Consider the following 19956-nt stretch of genomic DNA (forward strand, 5'->3'; position numbering starts at 1 on the left):
TTTAAAAAATATTGAAACAATTGTATATGTATTCTAATTTTACTCTAACTGGTATACTTATTCCATAAAGTTTGTCAAAAGTAACTTCTTATTACTGTATACATATGTGTGTGTGTAAAAACAGATAGAATATAAAGCTATTTTTAGAAAGCCAAGATTCTAGTATTGACTCCAGGTAAACATCATTGGTAGTTCATTAAACTATGCCACCTTTTGATTTCTATCCACGTAAAATGGGAAATAGAAAAATGGAACAGTGACAGCATAATTATTCAGTATTTCTAATGAACTAATAAAATAATGTGAAATGCCTTTGTTAATTTTAAAATCTTAGTCAAATTCATCCTACCATTAATTATTATTAAATTAAACCTGTAAAATTATTCCACATCTTTATTGTATATTAAACTCAGATGTAGCATTTAAATATATAAGAAAAAGAGTTACAGATTATTTGTTATACTTTTAACAATAAATGTAATATTCTAATCTTTGGAGTGATACAGATCTGGTTTTGAGGATTTTCTTTCATTTTTGCATATTTAGGCTGTTGTCTCCACTCAAAAATTCCTTACACAGTCTCACATATTTTCTCTTTAGACCAACCATCTAATTGCCATTTTTATTCTCTGCTTTATAATAGCTGTCATTGGATAATGGAAGAATCAATCAAACTCTCTTTCCTTCATGTCCCTGCAGCAACAGAACTTCATTATTTTTACTTCAGTGACACTGAGAAGCTTGAATCAATATTGACAAAACATCAAGTCTTTCTGAAAAACTTTGCTATGATAGCACTCAAAGCTTAACCATTTCACATCTTTTATAGCCATGGAAACTCAAAATTTATTTTTCCCACAAACACGTACATCTTAATCCCTTGGAAAATCATTCTGCTGCGTTTGAAATGCAGTTACCATAATTGACTTTCAAGGCACAGAACTGGGATTCATCTCCATATCTGAGAATAGAATCAAGCCCTAAACAAAGGGAACTTTATAATCAGGTTTTGAAGATTAATGTTTCTTTAGAAGGGGAAGCTGGCCTTGGAAGCAATCTGATTTTCTTCCTGCTATTGATAGGAAAGTTGAGTTTCTAGCTGAACTAGTAGAAAAATTTATTTGTAGATAAGTGGACACTTCAGCCCTCAAAACAATTTACACTTAACCCTTATTGTTCATTGATATTGATCACTTGAAAATGCTCTGAACCACATGCATAACAAAACCTCTTCCTATTGAACTACTATTAATATAATTCAATATGTTTTAATTTTTAAGCAGCAAGATGAATAATATAATACCCTGTTACTTGAATAGCTCACATACTTTACTATCCAATTCTATGATTACTCTAATAAATTATCTCAAAATCCAGCATCAGATCCCGGAAGCTGTTTCGTGGTTTGGTTCGTTTTGTTTGTTTTGGTTTGTTTCTTCGGCTCTTTTTGCCCTTTAGTGCTGAAAAAAAAATTATGTTACCTAACTGAATCTCCAGCGTTGCCATTGAGTAATGCTCCTCAAACAGGACATATCACTCAATAGTTGATCTCATACTTAGTTATGAGCTTAAAACTTGAAAAGAGACAGAAAATCTGTAATGCAGTAAATGGGAAATCAGACTATGGAGCGTGAATGCATAAGGATATTTGTTTTGTGAAACTCATTTACACGAGTCTTCTTTGGTCTTCAAAGCAACATGTGTTTTCACTAAATACACTTGTGCTAAGTACACAGCCTGTGATGCTGGCATCTTCCTCCTTTTACGAGTATGGATCCTAAGTCAAATCTCATTACACAGTGTAGTGTAAAGAGTTGATAGATTTCTAACTGTAACGTAGGCCTCCCATCCATAGTTTCAGGGTTCTTTGTATTATAGCATACTGCCTATTCCAATTTAAATATAAGTGTGGAAGTTCTCATCCTCTGTTCTTTCTGAGTTTTGACTTTATGTGCCAATTATTACTTTTTTTTTCTGATTCCCTCGCTCTACTTTCTCTTCTTTGTAATCAGTGGCTTTAATATCTGAGATCACTGGCTTCTGTGTAAGAAAGAGTTACTGTTTTTAAAACTAAATAGTATTTAGTGATTTGCAAACTGTTGAATATTTAAATTGATGTGATTGTCATCAAAACCTTAAAATTAAAAAAAAATTTAAATCATAGTGCTTTTAAAAAGCACTGAGAGTAAATACTTCTATATGTATCTTTTAGTTATGCAGCATTGTATAGGCATCCAAACTATGTTCTCATAAAACCAATTTTATTTTTTAAATTTATTTTTTCATTAAAGCCAATTTTAATGTGTTTGAGTTCATGGTTAAAATGTTTCTTGATTTTTATATGTGACTCATAATAATACCTGAATTAATCATGGAGCCTGGAAAATTAGTAATAGCAGTTCTAAAAGGGAAAATAGGTCTATTATGTATGTGTGTGTGTGTTTGTACGTGTGACACATTTTTACACATTTAACAGAGAGATGAATTCTTATATCTGTACCTATTTATTAATCTATGTAAAAGTAAATGCCACATCCTTTCAAATTAGCCTCATTTAATATGTCTGCATCTATATTATCATTTAAATTATCTTTTTTAACAGCTATGTACTGAAAACAATCACAAAGTTGATTTTCTCACATGGCAAAAATGAACCCCTCACTTTCAGTTTATATTGGTCTAAGTATATAGTGGCTTGCAGAAGGAATTTTGAGCAAATAAATTAGAATATAAGTCAAACCTCTTGTTTCAAAAGAGTCAAGCATGATAGAAAACACTAAATTTATTTAACCTCCATGTTCCATCTAGCAGAATTAAACTTTCCAAAGAGAAAAAACATAGATTGATGTTTTTAAAATTACTAAAGGGTAGAAACTATGCTTCTAGTACTCTACAACAAGCCAAACTTATTGGCAGAAATTGTCCATAAAATTGACATTTTTAAGCAAATTTACATTCCTTCATCAGTGTTATGCATGCTATTGCGGATAAAGTTGATGATTTGAATTCCTAATTGATTTATGAGTGTCATAGAAATGAGGCAGAAAATATTGGACTTCGTTGCCAAGGAGTTCATTTTGGGCAACCAGTAATTACACTGAGGATTAGATTGTATGAATTTGGGAAAGTGTAGAAGAGTCCTTGACATCAGTAATTACAATGAAAATAAAATGAATATCATATGGAATATGCTTTCATATATAATTCCTCCTCTGGATATTGCATTTTCTTTATGTCCATTTTCAGAGCTGGCTCATATTACTCTACTGACATCTGTTTTAAAGTGAAGTAAGAAAAAAGAACTAAAGTAAATTTTTCTTTAAACTTCATACATGAAAATAAAAGTAAGTTTAGGATGCAATTTTTAAATTAATATTAATGCACTTTCATAAACACAATCTCTGTCATTAACCTATCTTTCTGTTAATAACTGGCCAGCTAAAAGTTGGCAAATTCATTCATTTTAAATGCTAGAGGCATTAAAAGTTCTTGTTGAATAGGTTATTTTGTTTTCTTGGTTAAACATACACATACATATACACGTAAACATTTTATTCATTCTATAGTTCAGAAAGTTTTAACAATAAGATGTTCAAATCTTACTGTCAGCAGCAACTCTACAACTAAATCATCTTTTTAGTAGGAAGCTCCAAAGTTAAATACAGAGTTTTTAGGAATATTGAAATTTCCTTTAAGCCTTACCACATGTCATTCAAATCAGAATATTTGATATCACTTTATTATAATGTTAAGGAAATACAATTTATATATATTTTTTAAATTATAAATTCAACTAATTATAATTTAAGTGCATGAATAAAATAAGTATATTTATAAGTTTGGTTACATACTATTTTCAGACTGAAATACTCTTCCAGCCATGTCAAAATTTTGCCTAATGTCTCCTAAAATGTTTATTTAGTGATAGGAACTAAAAATGTTTTAGATCAACCACAAATTGTTTTGCTTATGACCAGTAGATTAATCTTAGTAAAGAGATGTTTTCAAAATGTCATTCTCTATTTCAAGAATCTACAATCACTCTGAGTTTTTTATAAAATAAAGTCCAAAATAAAATTATCTTAAAATGGATTTACTGAAGGTGGCCAAATAGGAACAGCTCTGGTCTACAGCTCCCAGCATGAGCGACACAGAAGACGGGTGATTTCTGCATTTCCATCTGAGGTACCGGGTTCATCTCACTAGGGAGTGCCAGACAGTGGGTGCAGGACAGTGGGTGCAGTGCACCATGCGTGAGTGGAAGCAGGGCAAGGCATTGCATCACTTGGGAAGCGCAAGTGGTCAGGGCGTTCCCTCTCTAGTCAAAGAAAGGGGTGACAGACGGCACCTAGAAAATCGGGTCACTCCCACCCTAATACTGTGCTTTTCCAACGGGCTTAAAAAATGGCGCACCAGGAGATTATATCCCGCACCTGGCTCTGAGGGTCCTACGCCCACGGAGTCTCGCTGATTGCTAGCACAACAGTCTGAGATCAAACTGCAAGGTGGCAGCGAGGCTGGGGGAGGGGCGCTCCCCATTGCCCAGGCTTGCTTAGGTAAACAAAGCAGCCAGGAAGCTCGAACTGGGTGGCGCCCACCACAGCTCAAGGAGGCCTGCCTGCCTCTATAAGCTCCACCTCTGGGGGCAGGGCACGGACAAACAAAAAGACAGCAGTAACCTCTGCAGACTTAAACGTCCCTGTCTGACAGCTTTGAGGAGAGCAGTGGTTCTCCCAGCACGCAGCTGGAGATCTGATAATGGGCAGACTGCCTCCTCAAGTGGGTCCCTGACCCCTGACCCCTGAGCAGCCTAACTGGGAGGCACCCCCCAGTAGGGGCAGACTGACACCTCACATGGCTAGGTACTCCTCTGAGACAAAACTTCCAGAGGAACGATCAGACAGCAGCATTCGTGGTTCACGAAAATCTGCAGTTCTGCAGACACTGCTGCTGATACCCAGGCAAACAGGGTCTGGAGTGGACCTCTAGCAAACTCCAACAGACCTGCAGCTGAGGGTCCTGTCTGTTAGAAGGAAAACTAACAAACAGAAAGGACATCCAAACCAAAAACCCATCTGTACATCACCATCATCAAAGACCAAAAGTAGATAAAACCACAAAGATGGGGAAAAAACAGAGCAGAAAAACTGGAAACTCTAAAAAGGAGAGCGCCTCTCCTCCTCCAAAGGAATGCAGTTCCTCACCAGCAATGGAACAAAGCTGGACAGAGAATAACTTTGATGAGCTGAGAGAAGAAGGCTTCAGACGATCCAACTACTCCGAGCTATGGGAGGATATTCAAACCAAAGGCAAAGAAGTTGAAAACTTTGAAAAAAATTTAGAAGAATGTATAACTAGAATAACCAATACAGAGAAGTGCTTAAAGGAGCTGATGGAGCTGAAAGCCAAGGCTCAAGAACTACGTGAAGAATGCAGAAGCCTCAGGAGCCAATGTGATCAACTGGAAGAAAGGGTATCAGTGATGGAAGAGGAAATGAATGAAATGAAGCAAGAAGGGAAGTTTAGAGAAAAAAGAATAAAAAGAAATGAACAAAGCCTCCAAGAAATATGGGACTATGTGAAAAGACCAAATCTACGTCCGAGTGGTGTACCTGAAAGTGACGGGGAGAATGGAACCAAATTGGAAAACACTCTGCAATATATTATCCAGAAGAACTTCCCCAATCTAGCAAGGCAGGCCAACATTCAGATTCAGGAAATACAGAGAACGCCACAAAGATACTCCTGGAGAAGAGCAACTCCAAGACACATAATTGTCAGATTCACCAAAGTTGAAATGAAGGAAAAAATGTTAAGGGCAGCCAGAGAGAAAGGTCGGGTTACCATCAAAGGGAAGCCCATCAGACTAACAGCGGATCTCTCGGCAGAAACCCTACAAGCCAGAAGAGAGTGGGGGCCAATATTCAACATTCTTAAAGAAAAGAATTTTCAACCCAGAATTTCATATCCAGCCAAACTAAGCTTCATAAGTGAAGGAGAAATAAAATACTTTACAGACAAGCAAATGCTGAGAGATTTTGTCACCACCAGGCCTGCCCTAAAAGAGCTCCTGAAGGAAGCACTAAACATGGGAAGGCACAACCGGTACCAGCCACTGCCAAATCATGCCAAATTGTAAAGACCATCAAGGCTAGGAAGAAACTGCATCAACTAACGAGCAAAATAACCAGCTCACATCACAATGACAGGATCAAATTCACACATAACAATATCAACTTTAAATGTAAATGGGCTAATGCTCCAATTAAAAGACACAGACTGGCAAATTGGATAAAGAGTCAAGATCATCAGTGTGCTGTATTCAGGAAACCCATCTCACATGCAGAGACACACATAGGCTCAAAATAAAGGGATGCAAGAAGATCTACCAAGCAAATGGAAAACAAAAAAAGGCAGGGGTTGCAATCCTAGTCTCTGATAAAACAGACTTTAAACCAACAAAGATCAAAAGAGACAAAGAAGGCCATTACATAATGGTAAAGGGATAAATTCAACAAGAAGAGCTAACTATCCTAAATCTATATGCACCCAATACAGGAGCACCGGATTCATAAAGCAAGTCCTGAGTGACCTACAAAGAGACTTAGACTCCCACACAATAATAATGGGAGACTTTAACATCCCACTGTCAACATTAGACAGATCAATGAGACAGAAAGTTAACAAGGATACCCAGGAATTGAACTCAGCTCTGCACCAAATGGATCTAATAGACATCTACAGAACTCTCCACCCCAAATCAACAGAATATACATTTTTTTCAGCACCACACCACACCTATTCCAAAATTGACCACATAGTTGGAAGTAAAGCACTCCTCAGCAAATGTAAAAGAACAGAAATTTTAACAAACCATCTCTCAGACCACAGTGCAATCAAACTAGAACTCAGGATTAAGAAACGCACTCAAAACTGCTCAACTACAAGGAAACTGAACAATCTGCTCCTGAATGACTACTGGGTGCATAACGAAATGAAGGCAGAAATAAAGATGTTCTTTGAAATCAATGAGAACAAAGACACAACGTACCAGAATCTCTGGGACACATTCAAAGCAGTGTGTAGAGGGAAATTTATAGCACTAAATGCCCACAAGAGAAAGCAGGAAAGATCCAAAATTGACGCCCTAACATCACAATTAAAAGAACTAGAAAAGCAAGAGCAAACACATTCAAAAGGGAGCAGAAGGCAAGAAATAACTAAAATCAGAGCAGAACTGAAGGAAATAGAGACACAAAAAAACCTTCAAAAATTAATGAATCCAGGAGTTGTTTTTTTGAAAAGATCAACAAAGTGATAGAATGCTAGCAAGACTAATAAAGAAGAAAAGAGAAAAGAATCAAATAGACACAATAAAAAATGATAAAGGGGATATCACCACCGATCCCACAGAAATACAAACTACCATCAGAGAATACTACAAACACCTCTACACAAATAAACTAGAAAATCTAGAAGAAATGGATAAATTCCTCAACACATACACCCTCCCAAGACTAAACCAGGAAGAAGTTGAATCTCTGAATAGACCAACAGCAGGCTCTGAAATTGTGGCAATAATCAATAGCTTACCAACCAAAAATCCAGGACCAGATGGATTCACAGCCGAATTCTACCAGAGGTACAAGGAGGAGCTGGTACCATTCCTTCTGAAACTATTCCAATCAATAGAAAAAGAGGGAATCCTCCCTAACTCATTTTATGAGGCCAGCATCATCCTGATACCAAAGCCTGGCAGAGACACAACAAAAAAAGAGAATTTTAGACCAATATCCTTGAAGAACATTGATGCAAAAATCCTAAATAAAATACTGGCAAACTGAATCCAGCAGCACAACAAAAAGCTTATCCACCATGATTAAGTGGGCTTCATCCCTGGGATGCAAGGCTAGTTCAACATATGCAAATCAATAAATGTAATTCAGCATATAAACAGAACCAAAGACAAAAACCACATGATTATCTCAATAGATGTGGAAAAGGCCTTTGACAAAATTCAACAACCCTTCATGCTAAAAACTCTCAATAAATTAGGTATTGATGGGATGTATCTGAAAATAATAAGAGCTATCTATGACAAACCCACAGCCAATATCATACTGAATGGGCAAAAACTGGAAGCATTCCCTTTGAAAACTGGCACAAGACAGGGATGCCCTCTCTCACCACTCCTATTCAACATAGTGTTGGAAGTTCTGGCCAGGGCAATTAGGCAGGAGAAGGAAATAAAGGGTATCCAATTAGGAAAAGAAGAAGTCAAGTTGTCCCTGTTTGCAGATGACATGATTGTATATCTGGAAAACCCCATTGTCTCAGCCCAAAATCTCCTTAAGCTGATAAGCAACTTCAGCAAAGTCTCAGGATACAAAATCAATGTACAAAAATCACAAGCATTCTTATACACCAATAACAGACAAACAGAGAGCCAAATCATGAGTGAACTCCATTCACAATTGCTTCAAAGAGAATAAAATACCTAGGAATCCAACTTACAAGAGACGTGAAGGACCTTTTCAAGGAGAACTACAAACCACTGCTCAATGAAATAAAAGAGGATACAAACAAATGGAAGAACATTCCATGCTCATGGGTAGGAAGAATCAATATCGTGAAAATGGCCATACTGTCCAAGGTAATTTATAGATTCAGTGCCACCCCCATCAAGCTACCAATGACTTTCTTCACAGAATTGGAAAAAACTACTTTAAAGTTCATATGGAACCAAAAAAGAGCCCGCATCACCAAGTCAATCCTAAGCCAAAAGAACAAAGCCAGAGGCATCACACTACTTGACTTCAAACTATATTACAAGGCTACAGTAACCAAAACAGCATGGTACTGGTACCAAAACAGAGATATAGACCAATGGAACAGAACAGAGCCCTCAGAAATAATGCCGCATATCTACAACCGTCTGATCTTTGACAAACCTGACAAAAACAAGCAATGGGGAAAAGGTTCTCTATTTAATAAATGGTGCTGGGAAAACTGGCTAGCCATATGTAGAAAGCTGAAACTGGATCCCTTCCTTACACCTTATACAAAAATTAATTCAAGATGGTTTAAAGACTTACATGTTAGACCAAAAACCACAAAAACCCTAGAAGAAAACCTAGGCAATACCATTCAGGACATAGACATGGGCAAGGACTTCATGTCTAAAACACCAAAATCAATGGCAACAAAAGCTAAAATTGACAAATGGGATCTAATTAAACTAAAGAGCTTCTGCAAAGCAAAAGAAACTACCATCAGAGTGAACAGGCAACCTACAAAATGGGAGAAAATTTTCGCAACCTACTCATCTGACAAAGGGCTAATATCCAGAATCTACAATGAACTCAAATTTACAAGAAAAAAACAAACAACCCCATCAAAAAGTGGGTGAAGGATATGAACAGACACTTCTCAAAAGAAGACATTTATGCAGTCAAAAAACACATGAAAAAATGCTCATTATCACTGGCCATCAGAGAAAGGCAAATCAAAACCACATTGAGATACCATCTCACACCAGTTAGAATGGCGATCATTAAAAAGTCAGGAAACAACAGGTGCTGGAGAGGATGTGGATAAATAGGAACACTTTTACACTGTTGGTGGGACTGTAAACTAGTTCAACCCTTGTGGAAGTCAGTGTGGCGATTCCTCAGGGATCTAGAACTAGAAATACCATTTGACCCAGCCATCCCATTACTGGGTATATACCCAAAGGGCTATAAATCATGCTGCTATAAAGACACATGCACACGTATGTTTATTGCGGCATTATTCACAATAGCAAAGACTTGGAACCAACCCAAATGTCAAACAATGATAGACTGGATTAAGAAAATGTGGCACATATACACCGTGGAATACTATACAGCCATAAAAAATGATGAGTTCATGTCCTTTGTAGGGACATGGATGAAACTGGAAACCATCATTCTCAGCAAACTATTGCAAGGACAAAAAACCAAACACTGCATGTTCTCACTCATAGGTGGGAATTGAACAATGAGAACACATGGACACAGGAAGGGGAACATCACACTCCGGGGACTATTGTGGGGTGGGGGGAGGGGGAGGGATAGCATTAGGAGATATACTTAATGCTAAATGATGAGTTAATGGGTGCAGCACACCACCATGGCACATGTATACATATGTAACAAACCCGCACATTGTGAACATGTACCCTAAAACTTAAAGTATAATAATAATAAAAAAAATGGATTTAGCTTCGTGGATATTTGTGCTTTGAACATTTATACTTGGAATTTTTTTTGAGATAGAAAAAAATAACCTGGAAGATATTAATAAATTATTTTCCCACTCTATTGGAAAGTCCAGTATAAATGAAATAAGAGCAGTGTCACCATAAACAGGAAATACGTGGTATCTATTCCAAAAATATGAGTATAAGAATAATAAGTTTTGATATATTTGGAATTGTGTTTTCATGGCCAGTAAATGTGCATATCTAAACTCTTAATTAAATGGCATCTATCACTTCAAAAGGTGAATGAAAACTACCAACAATAAAAGGGTCATTGTAACTTGAGTTTCCAAGCTGGCTTTATTTTTCAAACCATAGAGAGGCATAATCTTAAGAGATAGCTATTTCCCTAAAAGGAAAGAGAGGTTCAAGTTCATTAAGAGAGCCTTCCATATCCGAAGTGTAGGTTGACAACCTTCATATAGAAAAGAGAGAAATCAGAGTATTTTATTACTATAAAATGAAATCCAACCCGACAGAGGTGGTGGAAAACCTATTCATTATTGTTCCATAGATAGAGGAAAGAAAAAGAGAGAAAAACGATAATACATTTACTCTAAGAGATCAGTGTCCTTGTTTTTTTCTACTTCTCTGAAAGACCCTTAATAGGGGTATGAAAGAAATACACAGACATAGTTTAAGGAAGCCTAGGGCATCAGAGATGCTGGCTTGCCTTGCTTAGAAGAGTCTGGAGATTTGTATACTTCATGATAAAGCCTCACATCCTCACATTCAGCTTGGCACAATACCCTGTATGTAGTAATAGTGAATCATTGTCCAAGGAAAGTGTTCAGTTGAATGAGTCTATGGACGATCTCATGGCTCTTGAGACACCGGAAGTGATGCATAGGTAATCCAGAAGTTCATGCACGCTCAGGGTCATATATGAGCTGAGATGAGCCACAAACAGCAAATTTAGAAGCCAAAAAACAGAGTTCACAACCTTTGTGATCAGAGTCAAATGTACTTCATTTGCAGTGTTATGAAGAAAGAACCAGTTAAGACCAGTCCCATCTCATAGATACCAGTTCAGTGATAAAAATAGACAAACTGTGAGACGAAAGTGGATTTGTGGCACTTCTATGTTACTGCCATCAGACCCCATCCCAAATATAACCAGATACTATCCTAGAGGTAAGTAGGAGGTGATGGGGGAAGGATGATGTGAAAGCATGAACAATAATCATGAGACAGTTTACACAGAAGAAACTGAGACGTAATTAGTTTGCAAGTTGAATTCTCCTCTTTACCTTAATAAGGTGATCATCCAGAAGACAAATTAAGCACATTTCAGAAAATAAAGAAGCTAATTTTATTTGAACATTTAAGTTGTTAACTCTTACTTGATCGATAGTATGTTATTTTCCTATTGCTTCTATAGCAAATTACCCTAAATTTAGTGGCTTAAAACGACATAAATTTATGTCTACAGTGCTATGGGTCAGGGGTCACCAACGGCTGGGCCACAAGCTAGTACTGGTCTGTGGCTTGTTAGGAACCAGGGCCCACAGCAGGAGGTGATTGCCAGGCAAACAAGCAAAGCTTTCTCTGTATTTTCAGCCTTTCCCCATTGCTTGCATTGCTGCCTGAGCTCTGCCTCCTGTCAGATCAGCAGTGGCATTAGATTCTCACAGGAGCATGAACCCTATTGTGAACTGTGCATGTGAGGGATCTAGGTTGCACGCTCCTCATGAGAATCTAATGCCTGATGATCTGTCACTGTCTCCTACCACCCCCAGGTGAGACATCTAGTTGCAGAAAAACAAGCTCAGGGCTCCTACTGATTCTACATGATGGTGAGTTGTATAATTATTTCACTGTGTATTACAATGTAATAATAGTAGAAATAAAGTGCACAATGTATGTAATGAGCTTGAATCATCCCAAAACCATTCCCCCCAACCCTAGTCCATGAAAAAATTGTCTTCCACAAAACTGGTCCCTGATGCCAAAAAGGTTGGGGACCGCTGCTATAGGTCAGAGGCCTCAGTTGGCTAAAATAAAGGTGACAGTGAGGCTTCATTCCTTCTGAAAGTTCTCGGGGAGAAACTGTTCCCTTACCTTCTTCAGCTTCAGAGACTGCTTGCATTCCCTTGCTCATGACCTTTTGCTGCATTTCCAAAGCCAGCAATATAGCATCTTCAAATCTCCCCCCCACCCAATCTCTCTCTCTCTCTTGCACTCCTGCTTCCCTTTTAAAAGGACTCTTTTGATTACATTGGTCCCAGGGCGATAATCTAAAATAATCTTTCCATCTCAAGGTCTTTAATCACATCTCCAAAATTCTTTTTGCCAGGTAAATTGACATATTCACAGTTTTGGGGGATTAGAATGTGGATATCTTTGAGAGAGATACTTTCTGCCTATCACAAATGTGACATGTATATAAAAAAATCCAAACATTCTTCCTAGCCCACAGGGATCTTTACTTAAATATTAAGAAAAGAATTGAGATTTGTTGGATAAAGAATAAATATATCACACTTATATTGGGTCAGAGAATTTACAACTTATTCATTCCAAGATCACCTTCAAAAATTGAAATTAAGTTCTGTACTTAAGTACACAGTTGTGGCTATTGTTTTGGAGCCTTTTGTTCATCCCCCACAAGATTAATTTAGAGCTCATTTTATTCTTTGATGTGTGTTGAGGGTAAATAATATAGAAACCTGGTCAGAGACAACAAATTTTTTCTTAATATCTATACTCCTCATCATCATAGGTCACAAAACACAGATTTTTGTTCAGCAATATTTCCTAATTTAATAAAGCTTATATTTCTCAACTTCAATTTCAAATAGGTATGGCCATGTTATTAGATTCTGAATGAAATTTATGTAAAGTAGTCTATCAGATGTCCATGAACAGCTCTTTAAAAATAAAAAAAGAATGTCTTTCTCTGTTATTTCCTCCTGGAAATTGCTACAGTTTTGTGTTATAAGGCATTATCTAAGAATGTAGAACAGTAAGACAAGGGGCCCTGAGGTAGTTTACCTCCAAAATGTCTACCTTTTCATTTCTATTTATAAGAAAAAATAAACTTTTATCCATTTTTACCACTGTTAGTTTGAATTTATATGTTGTATGTAATTGAATTTAAATCTGACTAAAGTAGGCCTCATAACAGATCAAAAATCTATTATGTCAGTGAAAAACTTAGTGCAGCAAAGTAACATTTCTATACTAAGTGAACAGTCAAACCTGAAGACTTCTTTAATGAGTGGTTGCTAAGATTATGGAGACATGAGTACAGTTAAGAGGGCAAATAAGAATAAATGGGTTTCTCCATACAAAGAGATAATATTGTAATAAATGAATTTATATTGCAATAGCTATATATTTTTCTCATACTTTTAAAATCTGTTAGCTAGTCTATAGAAACACAAGAACAACATAAAAGTGAGACCTAAACTCAGCTTTCATGATAGCATCTATCTGTTAGCTATAGATTAAAAGACCACAAGAATGTGAGATGATGATGTACCTCCTAATTCGCTGGGGGACCTCATATGAGATGCCCATCTCCCAGTTGGCAAGAAAGTGGCAGAGCCACTGTAGCTGAAGAAGCTATGACACATGGGACAAAGGAATACCTTGTTAGTAACTAGATTTGTGTAAAGGGTGCTAAGAGTAGAGTTTAATTGTCTGCACCATTGAATTCATGGACTAATATGCATTTCTTTTTAGTTTCATAGTAGTAGACTATACATATATTTCTATTGTGAGAGCCTGAATGTTATATTTTGGGGCCCCTTAAAATTAAAGAAGAAGATTAAATATTCAACTTTATTTCTGAGTGCTATATTTTTTATCATCTACTCAGGCATAGCAGTGGGCATTTTATTAAAAGAATTATTCAAATTATTCATATTTTGAACCTACATTACCCACTTGTAATGTTTTCCTTATGTAATCTGTAGCACTTTCTGTAGGATCAATTTTGTGTGGTCCTCAGTGTGCCATGCCCCTACACCATCGCTCACGCAGCTAATCCCCCAGTTAATACCCTTCCCATTCTTATTCATTTTATTTCTGAATTTAAGAAGGTAGGAAAATATTTTATGAATAACTTCAGCGAGAATATTCAAAAGTCTCTGGGATTATATTAAAATTTTATACAGGTTCTTCAGAAGATATCCATTTTTGTTTCACACCCCCACCACACACACGCGCACACACACACACACACACGCACACACACACTGCTGCAAAGGTTAAATAGAAGCAGAAATTTCTAAAATTTCTTGCATTATGTAATTAAAAAAAACATGGTGTAATCTCCTAGCCACATTCCAAATTACTAAATTTCACTCCAGAATAGATGATCAATACACAGATAGATAATAGATAAACAAATATGCAGACATGTACATGTAAATTAAATATATATTTTTATTTATATTTGGCAATTTTATAGAAAAATACTTGTATCTACATCTGTATCTGTAGCTATATTTACCTGTAGTCTGAGTTTGTATTTATTTTTATATTTCACCATCTTACATGTTTATTTATGTATTATATTTTCATTAAAATTTCCTGTCCATTTTCCATTAACTTACCAAATGTACATATTTTTCCCTCTTGGGTTCTGGCATTCTTGTCATATTTATGAAATTCTTTCTTATCCTATGTTTATATACACAATTAAATATATTGACTTCTATTTATATTTTAGAAATATTTGATATTTAATTTTTCTAGAATGCTTTGATAGCAAATGAAGAGTTACTTTTCCCAATAAAATGTATCTTAACATTTATTTTTGAACAAATCTCATAATATCTGTCACCCGCTTCTACTGTACTTTCAGAAATGATTTTCATTTTATAAGGAATTGCAATTTCTTTGAGGCAAAATGACAGGTAATTTTTCAGTTAGTAAATTCATCCATAGGGGACATTTTTTTGGCTCCCCAAAATCTTTACTGAAACCACATTTACTCCTCAACTTTATTTTTTTCTAACACATGTATCACCCAATCCTGAAATGTTCATTTTCTCAAAAATTGCAATCCCAAGCTCAGCAATGTCACGGCCATACCTGTCCAGCTTGTGAGTTCTTCTCAAACCTGTCAGCCTGGGTCAGGATGCCTCTTCCACTTTCCCACTGAATTCCAATGGGATGACAGTTCTGTTAAAAGTGTGCCCTCTGCTGAGGTCCAGGTAGAAACATAGGATTTTAACCTGTACAGGTGAGCACAAAAATCTGAATAACCTCACAAAATATAGCCAGAAGAAATTCACAGCCCCATGTGGCCCTATTTCAACATTCAAAAAGAACCATCCATTAATCAAAAGTAGCTTAAAATAATTCTAATATTCTTGTGTCTCTTGAAACTCAAAGTACAGTACTTCACAGGTGCTGTGTTGCTCTTCCTCTTGTTCTCTACATGGCTGATCCATGAAGTGGCCTTGAACCTCTCTCTGCCTCTAACACACTTCCCTTCACTCAATGTCACTCACAGGACCTGGGCACCTGGCCCTCTGCTTTCCTCCTTTTTTCTATTTCTTTCCATTTTCTTTTTTTCTCAGTAGCAAATATGTCTGTGCCTACAAACACCCCATTTTCACTTTTGTCCTATCTTGCTCTAATTAATTTGATTTGCATCATAAATTATAACTCTGTGTGTGTGTGTGTATGAGAGGAGAAAGTGAGAGAGAATCAAGTAGTAATTACCAAAATGTCCTTCATATGTAGAGCTTAGTAAGTCTATCAATCCTAACATGAATTTTTGGTCTATTTTTATTATTTGTTGTATTGCATCTTTATATAACAGTATGGGAATATAGATAGAAACATACTTCCAGCTCCAATTTCTCATTATAAAAGACGAGAATTTAATATAATTTTGCTTTTATTTTAAAAAAGAAAATGAACTCTATAACTATTCCTCAAGTATGGCTCAAGAATTCAGAGATTCAAATTATATTTTATTTGCACGTTTTCAGTTTACAGATTTTGAAATTTAAAATAAAGATTTATTTGGTATTCCTTCTTAATTAGAATGACTAATTTAATGTTTGTTCTCTTGGGTTTGTCTGTTAATAATTTGATTTAGGTGCATCTGTCATACAATTTAGAGATTAATATTTTTTTAACCCCAATTGAAGTTTTGGCCTTTATTGTGGAGGTTAAAATGCTGATATTTATTGTTTTAATGTGTTTATTTTGTTCTTACTATCTTCGTAGACTTGTGTTTTTCCACCTTTACTTTTCATTGTTTATAGTTTTTTAATTTTAATAACAACATGTTTTTATTTTTTCAGTATTATACAAGTAATACATCCTGTTTTTAAAATGTAAATACAATTATTTACATTTAATTCTTTAAGCAACATATTACTAATTGTTAAAATACTGAATGATATTATGCCTTTTGTGTTTTCATACTATATTTAAGTAGTTTAACATTTTTGCGAATAATTTTGCTCATTCAAAGCATTGGTAACTTTCAATAAAATTGAAGTGCTGAATCATAATTAATTTTTAATATTTTTACAGTGTATAGTTTCTTGTTTTGCACTATACTTGGCTTTAATATTGCTGAAAACAAGAGTAATCTCAGACCAATATACCTTACTGTGGAGATTATATATATATTGCTATTGTGAATAGTTTTTCAATAAACATGCATGTGTATGTGTATTTATACTAGAATAATTTATATTCCTTTGGGTATATATCCAGTAATGGGATTGCTGGGTCAAATGGTATTTCTGGAATGTCTTTCTGAACTGCGTAAAAAGGCAAGGACATTTTTTATGTATTTTATGGATAATGATATTTGAATCTTAATAAAATTCTTACTTATATGCCATATACTCTGTTAATTGATTTATCATTAATGTTCCATCTGTTCCACCAAATTCTCCTCCAAATTCCATTGGAACAAGTTATTTCTATGACGAGATACTTATTAACATCATTCACAGATGAGTGAACTAAAACTTAGACTAAGAAATTTGCACATTTGCAATTCTAGAAATTGTCAGAATTTCAGTTTATTACAGGAGGTAGCTAGACAGGCGTGAGCAGAGCAGGAGAGGACTCCACCCACCCCCCCACCAGGAAAGTCAGATGACCATCAGGTGATGGTCAGGCCGTTGTTAACTGTCTCTCTAAAATACTAATTGGTCACAGCCAGCACCAGAAAAAGGCAGTCTCCCTATAGATAGGAAACACCTGAAGCTGGTGATCAGCAGTTTCCTGATAAGATCTCATGAGCTGGCTGAATGGGCTCAAGCATGCTCATTAAAAAGCAAAATGGCGGAGTTTAACTGGTATATGACCCTCCGGGGATATGCTGCAGGTAAAGGGAAGAAGCTTCCAGGGAAAGCTTCAGGTGAGCATGCATAAACTCCAGGAAACACACTGAGCAGACTCACCTCCCAAGTGCCAGCAGGTCACCGCGCATGCGGGAAGGTCACCCCAAGGGAAGAATCAAGGGAAAAGGGACACAAAGGTGCCGGAAGCAGGCCAACATATAAAACCCTAAGTCCAAAGTCACATGCGGTGCTTGTCCTGCAAGAAGAGGTCAGGTTGGCCCTTTTCTAAGTGTACCTTTCTTTTTATTCCTGCTCGAAAGCTTTTTAATAAACTTTCACTCCTGCTCTAAAACTTGGCTCCGTCTTCTTTTTCTGCCTTATACCCTTCAGTCTAATTCTTTCTACTGAGGAAGCAAGAACTGAAGTTGCTGCAGACCTGTACAGATGCGTTCCACCAATAACAATTTGAGCCAGTGAACGGCAGATGGAAAAGAATAAGTAGATTTGAGGGCTATTTTTAAAAGTATAACTCTGTTGGTTATACGTAGGTCGTCACTGTCCCTATCCATGTAGTACTGCATTTGCAGTTCTGGTACACAGCTTATGAGAAAGCACTAATGAAAATCTCTCATTCAAGGTTCAGTTTTTAGTAGGCTTCCATTATTTCTTGAGTCTGTTTAATCTTACTGACTTTCTCTGCCATCTCTCAAACTAATTATTTTTATTTTTAAGACAGTCTTTCTTTGGAGTGCAGTTGCATGATCTTAGCTCCCTATAATCTTGAACTCCTCCCCTCAGCCTCCCAAGTAACTATGACTGCAGGTGTGCACACCATGCCTGGCTAATTTTTTTTTTAAATTTTTTTGTAGAGACAGGATCCTGCACAGGCTAGTCTTGAACTCCTGGCCTCAAGTGATCCTCCTGCCTCAGCCTCCCAATGTCCTGGGATTACAAGTGTGAGCTGCAGAGCATGTCCAGTTTCTTCAATGCTCTACATTATCAGAATATTTTAAAAACTAGATTTCCCACAATGCCTTGGCAACAATATGTTTCTTATCCGTACTGCTTCACAGAGTGAATCCTTTGTATGGAGGTAATGTCCTAGAAAATAGTGCAATTGCCAATCTGTTCAGCCTGTGCTGCTTCTATCCTGATCCCTACATTGAACCATACACAGACCTTCCAATGATCTGTTTTGTGGAAGTTGTCATCACTGATGGAAGAGATATAGGGTATCTTCCTGTTTTTATTTAGTTAGACTATGTTTTATGAGGTCAATTCTGTATTATATTTTATTCCAATGCAAACCCCTATGCCTTAAGAAAAATGGAGTTTCCTTAAAGTTCTTGACAGCATGTGTTTCTTAGTCTTGTTTTTTTCTTTGTGATTTTTATACATTGAGCTTTTATTTAGTCTGTATCATCATGAATATTTTAGTATTAAGTTAAGAAACTGATTTGAGAGCTGCTAGATTAGGTGTAGTTTATTTTGGAAATTGTCTTGCTGGAAGAAATTTAATTTACTGAAATGGGAAAACAATATACTCTATTTCTGGCTTCAGATAATTAAAGCAGTGCTCACTTCCTCATTAAAATATTAATAATAATAGCTAGAGTTTTTTTTCACAGCATTATTGAGATATAATTTTTATACTACACAACTGACATACAAAAACGTACAATTCAATTTTTTTGGCATATTCCCAGAGTTGTACAACCATACCCCAGTCTAATTTTAGTAGATATTCATTCCTCCATAAGAAACCTTATATTCATTATCAGTAATTTACCTTCTATCTCTATAGATTTACCTATTTGGAAATGTCATATAAATAGAAGCATACAGTATGTCATCCTCTCTGAATTGCTTTTCTCACTTAGTATATTGTTTTCACGATTCATCCATGCTGTGTGATATGTCAGTACTTCATTCCCTTTTGTTGTGAAACATTCTTCCATTGTATAGATATACCACATGTAAACTACCCACTCACCGGCTGATGGCAACTTGGATTGTTTCTACTATGTATTTATTATGAAGCAGGCTTCTATGAACATTCATGTAGAAATTTTCGTGTGGATGTGAATTTTCATTTCTCTGGCATGTATACCTAGAAATGGAATTGACAAGCTGTTTTCCAAAGTGGCGGAACTATTTTACACATTCCCACTAGCAATGTGTGAGAGTTCCACAATTTCTCCACAATCTTGCCCATGCTTGCTTTCTGTCACTTTATTATAGTCATCTGTGATGGTGAATATTAGGTGTCAACTTGCTTGGATTGAAGGATGCATAGATAGCTGGTAAAGTATTGTTTCTGGGTGTGTCTGTGAGTGTGTTGCAGAGACTAACATTGAGTAGGGGAACTGACAGAGGAAGACCCACCCTTAACGTGGGTGGGCACCA

This window comes from Pongo abelii, chromosome 22 (genome assembly GCF_028885655.2).
Source record: "Pongo abelii isolate AG06213 chromosome 22, NHGRI_mPonAbe1-v2.0_pri, whole genome shotgun sequence".
Lineage (NCBI taxonomy): Eukaryota > Metazoa > Chordata > Mammalia > Primates > Hominidae > Pongo > Pongo abelii.